General features: G+C 39.9%; 1 pseudogene; it reads left to right on the top strand.

Moving 5' to 3' along the window:
* The first annotated feature begins 10,783 nt into the window (after positions 1–10,783).
* Positions 10,784–11,422, top strand: LOC117079073 (annotated as a pseudogene).
* Positions 11,423–11,781: the final 359 nt, after the last annotated feature.

The following is an 11,781-nucleotide window of genomic DNA, read 5'->3' as shown; positions in this document are numbered from 1 at the left end:
ATGAATTCCAGGGATTAGGTCATGAATATCTTTGAGAGACCATTATTCTGTCTACCACATTCTGCTTGTCAAATGATGCTATACAATTTGTTCTTCTCTTCCTTGGTTGAAATCTTAGGCCACATAGGTTTTTCCAGTTTCTTAGTAATTTAAGTAATTTTAAAGTATATGCCCTATGAGTTTATTTTCAACACTCCTAACTGATGTTGAATTTTAACCTTTCCTATCTCCCTAATTATGCCTGCCATAGGCCTAGAAACTTGGAGTGGGAAAGGAGATGGGTATATGACTAACTTCAATTTGCTTCTTTATTACCTTCTCCCCATGTCTGTAGCTGCTGTTTTCTACCTAGCCAGGCTCATGGAGGAAAAGTACTGTATTACAGACTTGCAGAGTTGTCTTCAGGCATTGATGCCTATTAATGTCAGATGCACACTTACTAGCTCTCTGTTTCTTTGGTTGCTTGTGTAGGTTCCTTGGAGATCCTCTACTGGGAACCTCCTCCTGCAGTTCCCATGATATGGTCAATGTGTCTTAGCTATTTATAACTCTGTTTACAAAATCGGAGTTCTAGAGTTCTTCCTCCTCCTGTTAGGGTCACACGGAACCTCCAGATAGTCAAATTGGACAGTTGACCCAGGCTAGCTCCCTTTCATAGTAGAACTCCAAGTTGGTCCCAATGCTGCCCTTAAGAAAATCCAGTCATATCTTATGACATTTAGACTTGACACATAATACAGAAGTTTACCAAACTCCAAGAGGCTTTTGTGAACCACCCTAAGTGGTCCCCTTGAAATTCTTTTCATTGGCTTAAGGTAAGATAAAAGAGCACTTCCTCCTTGATGAACATGGAACAAAAATAAATAAAACAGAAGCAATGCTTTTTAGAATTGTCCCTTTTACTTACTTCTATCAGTTTCTTAACATGCAGCCAAGAATGAGTGGGATAAGGATGGGCAGAATGTGTTTTGCAATTCTTTTAGCATGCCATGAATAAGCAGTTCAGCATACGCACCCAACTTATGGGATTGTTCCTGGCACCCACTGAATTGCTCTTGAGCTTTGGTACCTCCGTGGAAAGTGAAAAGTATATCTGTATCATCACTGTATCTATTTTATAACAAAATTATATTTATGTAAGTATAACAGGACATATTAAACAAATAGTTAGGACATTGGCATTGCTAGTGTAGAGAGCCACACCCCAAGAATATTATTATTATTAAGTATCATTAGAGATGGGGTCTTGCTATGTTGCCCAGTCTGAAGCACAGTGGCTATTCACAAGCATGATCATAATGCACCGCACCCTTGAACTCCTGGGCTCAAGCAACTCTCCCACCAGGGCTGGTCCCAATAATCTTTTTTGAGACCAGTGGGTTACATAAATCTTTTGTTTATAACCAGAGAAAGAGGAAGAATTTTGGTACAGGGCCGGGAGAAGAGTGGAAATGAGAGAGAAAGATACTAAAAAGCAGAAGTATGAAATGGTTTCTGTCCCCTTTCTAGCCCCTGTACTACTATCCTGCCTCCCTAGTATTTAGAAGGGTGTGGGCAGAGAAGATAATTGTGTTGAGACACATTTTTTGGAGACTCTGATCAAAAACAATGCTCATCTAGAGCCAAGTTGACAAATCTTGGCATAGAGTAGAAAAAAAAGTCATCTTTGTCACCTCTACTTTGAACTGAGCACCACTTTGGCATTTTATGGACTAGTGACTCTGTAATTGCAAGACAGCACTCCAAGCATGGTCACTGTTATTCCCACATGGGTGCAAAAGCAGTGGCAATGAGATAAGCAGCCCACAATAAATCTGAAAAAAAAAGAGGATTTGGTAGATCCTGTATGCTGAATACATGCCAAGGAATAAATAGATTCTATATGGTAAGGTAGGAAGCTTAGTGGTGTAGACTAAGTTAAAATACTTTGGATTATTGATGTGAACATGACTTTATTTGTACTACAAAACTAGAAAGGGTAGGGACATTTTAGATACATAGGATTTTACAGTTTACAAAAGCTTATCACATTATTTCAAGTAACTAAAGAATAGGCAGATTGTTATGCAAGCTGGATGAAAGACAAATTAAGAAGCTATCACACTCAGGCATAAGATTGTAGCACGCATTTAATACGCTGAACTAATCGTGCAAGACTTTCTCTTTTATACACTCAGGAGTTCTTCCTAAGGATTATGTTCATAGAACCCGCAACTTTGAAATAGAGAAACAATTCACTGAGTGATTTAAGTATTTAAAAATAAGAATCACTTACAATACACACAAAAATCTCGAGTCACTGGACTGAATTTTCAGTTTGTGTCCAGATACGCAGCACAACACAGCAGAGATCTGTTATGAATTATCGTGAGCAGGAGTCACAAGACTCAGATACACCTACATCACCCACATACTGTTTTAGAGCCTTCCTTTTGATAATTGCATCATCTAGAAACTGGCTTGGTAGAGAACTGAGGAAGCAGAGTTTATAAAGTCTATGAGGTGTTCTGAAGAATAAGTAGAAAGAACACAGGAAAAAGAAAGTGGAAAGATCAGATTATTTTCAGCACTAAATACACATTTTGAATAGAGTACCTGTCTATTAATGACTATTAGATATTCCTGAAACTATAACAGTTGGCCTTCTGTTTCTTTTGAATTTCCACTCTGCTACTGGATTTCCAGTTTGCTTATCTCTTCTGCCTCTCTGACTATATTCTCAGTGCTGTGCCATGACCCCTTTTATTTTCTGACCTCCTGTTAAATATAAAAAGTCCTCAAAGTTCTGTGCTCTGTTTTTTTCCTCTTCCTTCCTAAGCAATAGTTCCAGTCAACATCTCACACCAATGATTTCGACAACTGAATGATCCATAAAGATCTCATATTCAGGGCTGGGCGCGGTAGCTCACGTCTGTAATCCCAGCACTTTGGGAGGCTGAGGCGGGTGGATTATGAGGTCAGGAGATCAAGACCATCCTGGCTAACACGGTGAAACCCTGTCTCTACTAAAAATACAAAAACTATCCGGGTGTGTTGGTGGGTGCCTGTAGTCCCAGCTACTTGGGAGGCTGAAGCAGGAGAATGGCTTGAACCCAGGAGGCGGAGTTCGCAGTGAGCCCAGATAGCGCCACTGCACTCCAGCCTGGGCGACAGAGCGAGACTCCGTCTCAAAAATAAATAAATAAAAACCTCATATCCTATCATGTGTTCACAATCTCCATCCAGATTCTATCATTTAGCCATTTTCACAAATTAGAAATTTCCAAACAGCTTTAGGTATTTCCTCGAATCCCCATATCCAGTTAACCAACTGATTGATCTCATCCCTGCATCATTTCCTGTAGCTGCTTTTATTTTTCCATCCCTGCTGTCTTTCCTTTGTTGTAATTTACCTTCTGCAATAACTTCCTAAATACCTCTCTGCTTCTCACCACCTTCCTTTAGTAGTCATCCACACCCCCCCAGTCATCCTTCAAAAATACAGTTAAGGTCAATACGACCTGCTAAGTTAAAACCTTACTGGCTTTCCATCTTTTCTAATCAAAAAGCCTAAGTTATTTGATATAATCTTCAAGATCCATCACAGTTGAAATCTAAATTGCTTTATTAGTATTCTCATCAGTCCTTTTATTTGTTCTCCTTATTACTATTGGAGTACTGGGCACCTCCCACCTCAGCTTTATTCTCCTACTTACCCACCATCCCCTGAACAAAAAAAGATGCATAATACCTTACATCCTCTGAGCTCATGTTATTATCTTCATGTGGAATATCTTATTAGCACACAATGAATAGTAATGACAGCATGGCTACATTTGTTGAGCAATTTCTATTGAGTTATTCTAAGAGCTTGTCATTTATTACATAATTCAATCTTCACTCTACTCTCTGAGCTAAGTAGTATGATACCCATTTTATAGATGAAAAAACTGAGGCACAGAGTAGTTAAGCAACTCACCCAAAGTCACAGGATGATATACTATGAATGTGTGTCCCCACCCGAATCTCCTATTGAAATGTAATCCCCAATGTTGGAGGTGGGCCTAGTAGGAGATGACTGGATCATGAGGGTGGATTTCTCATGAATGGTTTAGCACCATCTGCTGGCTACTGTCCTGCTGATAGTGAGTGAGTTCTCATGAGATATGGTCATTTAAAAGTGTGTAGCACCTCCCCCATTCACTCTCTCTTGCTCCTGCTTTTGCCTTGGGACGTGTCTGCTCCTGTTTGCCTTCCACCGTGATTGTAAGCTTCCTGAAGCCTCCCCAGAAGCCAAGCAGATGCCAGCATCATGCTTCCTGTACAGCCTGCAGAGCCATAAGCCAATTAAACCTCTTTTCTTTATAAATTATAAAGAAAAATTTATAATTTTCCTTTAGCAGTTTCAGGTATTTCCTTATAGCAATGCAAAAATAGACTAAGACACGGGGCTTTCAAATTTTATTGAAATTCTAGTATAAGGCTTTCCATTTCATTTTGTCTGATTATTAAAGCAATATTTTAAAGCAAGTATTATTACATAAATTTCACAGGAAATTGTGATTTACAGTGGTCTGATTCCAAAATCTTTGCTATTTCCAGAATAAAATGTTTCCTCTCATCTAAGGAGAATACACAAGTTTTGTTGTTAGACTGAAATTTGGGGATCTCCCATTTGGCGTAGTATTACTTTCTCCATGAAGCTTTTAGTAGGCCAGCCAAGTGATGATGCTGTACTGGCTTGGGTTACACATTTTATGAGCTGCCAGCTGGAACACAATCAGCCAAGGGAAGGAAATTTGTGAGAGCAACTAAATTATGAATCTGCTTGTGACATCCAACTAGCATAGCTCTGATAACATCATTGGCTGAGATAAATGTTACATAATATCCAGTCTATGGACTACACACAGGCTGTTTCTAATCTTTACATAGTGTTTCCAGATATCCTTTGAAAATCCATACCTGAGACATTATTTGGAGCAACCGACTTTGGAGTTTTAGATTTTCCTATTTTCAAATATTTTTCTGAGTAAAATAGTGTGCTTGATTACGAATAAGAACATTATGGCCTTCATGCTGATGAGAAGCATTTTCTGCCCTAGTCATGTGGGAGGCTGCTCTTGCCTCTCCTAATGCATCTGCAGAGGATATCACGCCATTCAAACATTGCACAACCACACTTTTTTTTTTTTTTCCAAGATGCTTGCTTTCGCTAGGTAACTAAAGAGGACATTTTGCAGCTCTGTGTCAAAGATCAAAACAAAAACAGCAAAATCATGGCTCACATTCTTTTTTGTGTAAAACTGAATAGCTTAAATTCACCAGCAATGTCCTGCCTTTGGGTTAGTGGCCAAAATTGAAATAACATATCTAGAAAAAAAAATCCATTATAAAAGTAGTCTGGGAGATTGTAGATCACCTGAAAGTTTTAGAAAAGTACCTCTTTCCAATGTTATTATTTGAAAATGATGTTATTGAGGGGCAGGGAGTGTTGTGCACTTTAGTTTACACCCACAATAATTGCTGGCAGATGTATATAATTTCTAGTCAAAATTTCAAACCGAGACATTTGGTTTGGTCCTACGGATAATGAGGAAGTCATGCAGCAGTTGTACCTCTGGATACTGGTTTGAATGGTGAAAAGTAAAAAGTTCCATCAAACCACAACATAGACTGTAACCACCACTATATCAGCCTTTGCCATGAAGAAGTCCTATTTCTGGGTAATGGCACATCTATTTTTCAACCAGGCTCACATCTTCTGCCACCCTTGAAGCCTTCTTCTGCCTGCCATAGACATTTAACATCTGTCTTAGCTCATCCAGGCTGATAAACTACCATAGACTAGGTGGCTTATAAACAATAAACATTCAGATTTCAAAGTTCTGGAGATTAGGAAGTTCAAGATCAAGGTGCCAGCAAATCTGGTGTCTGGTGAGGACTCACTTCCTGATTTATAGCCAGTTGTCTTCTTGCTATGACCTCACATAAAAGAAGGGGTAAAGGATCTCTTTGGCACCTTTTTTATAAGGGTGCTAACTCCATTTATGAGGGTTTCACCCTCAAGACCTAATTATTTCCCAGAGGTTCCACCTCCAAATACCATCAAATTGAGAATTAGGTTTCAACACTTGAATTCTGGGAGGACATCTTCAGTGTATGTGGCATTATTCTCCTTTCCCCCCAACCCCCACCAAATTTATGTCATTCTCATATTACATCAACTCAAAAATCTAAGTCCAAAGTCTCATCTGAATTTCACCTAGATTAGATGTGTGTGAGACTCAAGGTATGATTCATTTTGTGGCTTTTTAAACTTTTAAGCTCAATGGTACAAGTGCAGGTTTGTCACATAGGTAAACTTGTGTCATGGGGGTTTGTTGTACAGATTATTTCATCACCCAGGTATTAAGCCTAGTACCCGTTAGTTATTTTTCCCGATCCTCTCCCTCCTCCCACCCTCCACCCTCTGATGGGCCCCGGTGTGTGTTGTTCTCCTCTATGTGTCCATGTGTTCTCATCATTTCGCTCCCACTCATAAGTGAGAACATGCAGTATTTGGTTTTCTGTTCCTGTGTTAGTTTGGTACTGATAATGGCCTCCAGTTCCATCCATGTCCCTGCAAAGGATACTGTCTCATTCTTTTTTATGGATGCATAGTATTCCATGACATATATGTACCACATTTTCTTTATCCAGTCTACCACTGATGGGGTTTCAGATTGGTTCCATGTCTTTACTGTTGTGAATAGTGCTGCAATGAACATATGTGTGCATGTGTCTTTATAATATTAATAGAATGATTTATATTCCTTTGGGTATATACTCAGTAATGGGATTGCCATCCTAAACAACTTATGCATTTCCAAAAATAATGATGGGACAGTCACAGGACAGACATTCTCATTCTAACAGAGAGGAGGAAAGGAAGAAAGGAGTGACTGGTCCCAAGTCGTCCAAAATCTAACAGGGCAACAACACTAAACCTTAAACAATATTAAAAACTAAGAATAATCTTTTTTTGACTCAATGTTCTGCCCTCCAATCCTACTGTGCCAGAAGTCCTTCTTTATAGACACAACGAGATAGTGATCCTGCCCCCACAGCTTTTCCAGATAGGAATTAGGCCCTCAAGGGTCTGGCAACCCTGCCCCTGTGGCTTCGTCCAGCCCACTCCCCACAGCTAGGGCAGATGACCCTGTAGCAGCTCTTTACCTGAAGTTTTGCTCCTGCAGCAGCTCTGTGCCTAGCTCCAGAGCCTATCCAGGGCAGGAGTCCCTGAGCCCAGAGCTTAGTTAGGAGGCCCTGTCCTTTTATATGTAGGTGGAGTTAGCCATGCAGTTAAGTGGAAATACGATGTATGCATTAGTATCAATCCCTGGAAGAAGAACACCAAGCACCAATGATCAATCCCAGGAGAGGACTCTTACCGCTTGACCAATTTTTGCTAAAGTTCTTAGATCTGGTAGAAGGTTTTATATAAATGCAGCTGCCAGAGATTTTGCACAAACCCAACTGGCAGAGTATAAATCCAGTGAGACAGAACGCTTACAAAGCCCATCAGGCAAAGCAACTTCATTACTCACAGATAGGCAATAAGAATCAATGGAACGCCTAGGATCCATGGTAAACTGGTTCCCCCAAGGCTCAGGAAAGCTTTCCGGGAGAGATGAGATCTTGTCTGCAAGTGCCCTGCTTTGCACTACAGACGAAAGACCCTGAAACCATTCTGCTCTGGGTTTTATACCCTAGGGGCTAATTGGATTGCTGGGCTGAAATGCTGCAGGAGGTCCTCTTCTAGGAGGGATGCAAAGATAGTGCAGGCTGTATTGAACTCTTCCTCCTTATCTCAGGATGTTGCCTTCTCAGTATATTCTGCCCAAGAGTTGCAAGCAAGAAGGGGATTGATTGGGCCAGCCAAGATCACCCAGGAACCCGTCTTCCTGCATATGACCCCCAGGCTCATGCACTTTACACACCTGCAGAGACTACATCCATCCGAGGCACAACCACTGTGGCCTGTGCCACATCTGGACTCACCGGAGCCACAAATGGGGTGGCTGGGGAGCACAGTGCTGTAGTGAAGGGAGCAAAGCCTGCAATGTGAGTGTCACTGGGAAGTGTGTCCCCACGGTCCCAGAAGCACAGGGGTCCCTCCTTTACATTCTTCCCTTGTCTTGAACAATAACTTCTGGCCACTGTTGAGATGACTAATCTCTATCAGATGGTCATTTGTCCACACCCTGAAAGTTCTCTTCTGACCATGCTTTCTTGATTTTTGTATTATGGATACGCTACAAATTTTCCAATATTAAATTTCTGTTTCCATTTTGATTAACAATTCCATCTTTAACCATTTCCCCTCTTCTCACAATTTTCTATAAGCAGTCAAGAGAATCCAGTAAAGACCTTCAACACTTTGCTCAGACATGTCCTCAGCAAAATACTCAATTTCTTCACTCACAAGTTCTACTTTCCACAAAACACTAGGACACAAACACAAATCAGCCAAGTTCTTCAGTACTTTATAACAAAGATGGCCTTGCCTTCATGATTCAAAAACATGTTCCTCATTTTTGTCTGAGATCTCATAAGAATGACCTTTATCAGCCATATTTCTACTAACATTCTGTTCAGGGTCACTTAGGTTTGCTTTGTTTTGTTTTGTTTGTTTGAGATAGAGTCTTGCTGTGTTATCAGGCTGGAGTGCAGTGGCATGATCTCGGTTCTCTGCAACTTCTGCCTCCCAGGTTCAAGCGATTCTCCTGCTTCAGCCTCCTGACTAGCTGGGATTACAGGTGCTCGCCACCATGCCCAGACAATTTTTGTATTTTTAGTAGAGACAGGGCTTCACCATGTTGGCCAGGCTGGTCTCGAACTCCTGACCTCATGTGATCCGCCCGCCTCAGCCCCCCAAAGTGCTGGTTTTACAGGCATGAGCCACCACGCCTGGCCACTTAGGTGTTTTCTAAGAAGATTTAGGCTTTCTCTAAACCCCTCCTCCTCTCAAGTCCTCTTTAGAATTGCTCCTAAGAATCTATTCCTGGCAATATAAGCGTTTTCTTTATGCACCTCAAACTCTTCAGCTTCAATCTTTTACCCAATGCCAAAGCCAGTCCTCCATTTTTATACACTTGTTAAGGCAGCACTCCACTTTTCAGCACCAATTTTTGCTGTAGCCTATCCTGGCTGCTACAACAAATTGCCATAGACCGGCTGCCTTAGGAACAATAAACATTTCTCACAGTTCTTGAGGCAGGAATTTCAAGATCAAGATGGAGGTGGATTTGGTATCCTATAAAGGCTCATTTCATATTTCACAGACAGACAGCTGTCTTCTCACTGTGCATTCACATTGTAGAAAGGGAAAAGGAACACTTTCAAGAACTTTTTATAAGGGCTTTAAACCCATTTATGAGGGCTTGGCCCTCATGATTTAATCACCTCTCAAAGTGATTGGCCCTCATGACAAATCACCTCTCGAATTCACCTCCTACCACCACCACCTTGGAAGTTAAGATTTCGACATATGAATTGAAGAGTGGGCAGGGAGGGAACACAAATATTTAATCTATAGCACCTAATAAACCATAGTCAATCTCTTTCTGATTGTCAGCTTTGTTTCCTCACTTGCTCTAGGATTAGGACTTCATTATATTTTTCAAAAAGCTTTTCTTTTTCATTTGTGTTTTGCAATTATTTAAAAGAAATTTGGATTAGAAGTCCTAATGTTCACCATTGAACAAATATCTTTAGTTATTTTCTATTTTTCCAGCGTTCTAATAGCCTTATTACAAATATAAAGAAAATATTTTAATGAGAAAAGTCTACCTCCACCTTATTATAAAAACGTCTCAACTTTTTGTTTTTTTTGAAGTCCTCTACCAATTCTATTTTATACACATAACTAGCTGTACTCCTATATAAATCAGTTAACAGTGGGAGGCCGAGGCAGGTGGATCACAAGGTCAGGAGATCGAGACCATCCTGGCTAACACGGTGAAACCCCATGTCTACTAAAAAAAAAAAGGCTGGGTTTGGTGGCACACCCCTGTAGTCCCAGCTACTCGGGAGGCTGAGGCAGGAGAATGGCATGAACCCAGAAGGCAGAGCTTGCAGTGAACCGGGATTGTGCCACTGCACTCCAGCCTGGGCGACAGAGCGAGACTCCATCTCAAAAAAAAAATAAATATAAATAAATAAAAATCAGTTAACAAGATGAGATTTGGGTAGGCCCAGAGAGCCAAACCACATCATTTAACTCTTTAGTTCATTTGGAAATTTCTTAGAGTATGTTCTGTGGTCATATTCCATAAATACAGACAATCACATGGAAGTTTTCGGTTTTCCTTAAACAAAAATTAGTAGAACCAACCCCTAGAGATATACATTTAGTATGTCTAGGGTTAAATATATATGTACATATAAAATTAATACAATTATGTAAGTATAATTAGCATAAACATTTTATGATTATAATACATATATTATCTAATTTTTAAAAGTTTCAAGTTGAGGAAGAGTAAATAAATAATAAAGCAGAGTATTGTTTAACAAAACAATGTTTGACTCATTATTTTCTCCAAAATTCGTGGTCTCTAATTTCTTTCTTAATTAATATATTGTATAACACTCATCCCCATTGTTTCAGTTATTACTTTAAATACTAATACTTCCCATGTAAAAGTGAGTCATAGAGTCCAATGTGCCTGGCTAGCAGCATCGACTACAGGGCATCTATAGGCAGGGTTCGCTGAATAGGGGAGACAGAGCTACCTGTCTAGTATGATGATTGGGCTCTATGGAGGATAGTAATCTAGAGCTTAAGATGGGAAAACAAGATCTTACTGCAAAAACGAAACCTGATGAAACCCCTATATTTGACCAGAGTACTCAAAGCACTAGCCTGGAGTCAGAATACAGCTAGATTTTCTCCAGCCACTTCCCCAACACGTCCTGGAGGAGACCTGTTTTGAGACCTGTTTGTACTGCTGACTTAAGTAGAGGTATGTGTGTGTATGTGTGTGTCTGTGTGTGTGTTTTAAGATAACGGGGCCAGCTGACAAGAGAGACTGGAGTTGTGAACCCTGAACAATTTATGAAATCTTTTGAGCATATAAAGAAATCTGAGGACTATCATGTTACAGATGTGGAAGATGCAACTCTAGGACAGATTGTTGCTACAGCAGCTCTGATAATAGAACACAAATTCATCCATTTCTGTTCTAAGAGAGGAAGAATAGAAGATGTTATCATTAACGATGAATGCAGAGAAAAGCAGCTTGGCAAGTTGTTATTATCAACCCTGACTTTACTAAGCTAGAAACTGAACTGTTATAAGATTTCCCTTGAATTTCTACCACAAAACGTTGGTTTGTATAAAAAGCTTGGATACACTATATCTGAGGAAAACCGCATGGGCTGGAGGTTTCTAAACTAAAAATCTTTTCTAGAAAATTGTTAAAGGGGCCAATGCTGTAAGTCTATACTCTTTGCAGAGTTAAAATAATGTATAGCTGCAGCCCAGTAACCTCCATAAGTACTGGACTGAAAAAAAACATGGCAATACTACAAGTATAATGACATTTAGAAGATTATTTTGGGCTGGTGGGATGTGTGTGAATTTAGATTACAAATGAATATTATAAAGGGAATGATTTTTAACCAAAGGAATATAATTTTAGCTTGAATCTTTTATTGAATGTATTTTTTTTGAAGTTTGGCTTCATTTCTTGGTAGTCAAGATGATGGGTAATAAGGAGTCATATGTCTGCTGTGTTGCTCATTTTTAAAAAGTGT

Source organism: Trachypithecus francoisi, unplaced genomic scaffold (assembly GCF_009764315.1).
Source record: "Trachypithecus francoisi isolate TF-2019V2 unplaced genomic scaffold, Tfra_2.0 Lachesis_group7, whole genome shotgun sequence".
In the NCBI taxonomy this organism is placed as follows: Eukaryota; Metazoa; Chordata; class Mammalia; order Primates; family Cercopithecidae; genus Trachypithecus; species Trachypithecus francoisi.
The sequence above is the reverse complement of the archived record's forward strand: the minus strand, read 5'-3'. Positions and strand labels throughout refer to the sequence as shown.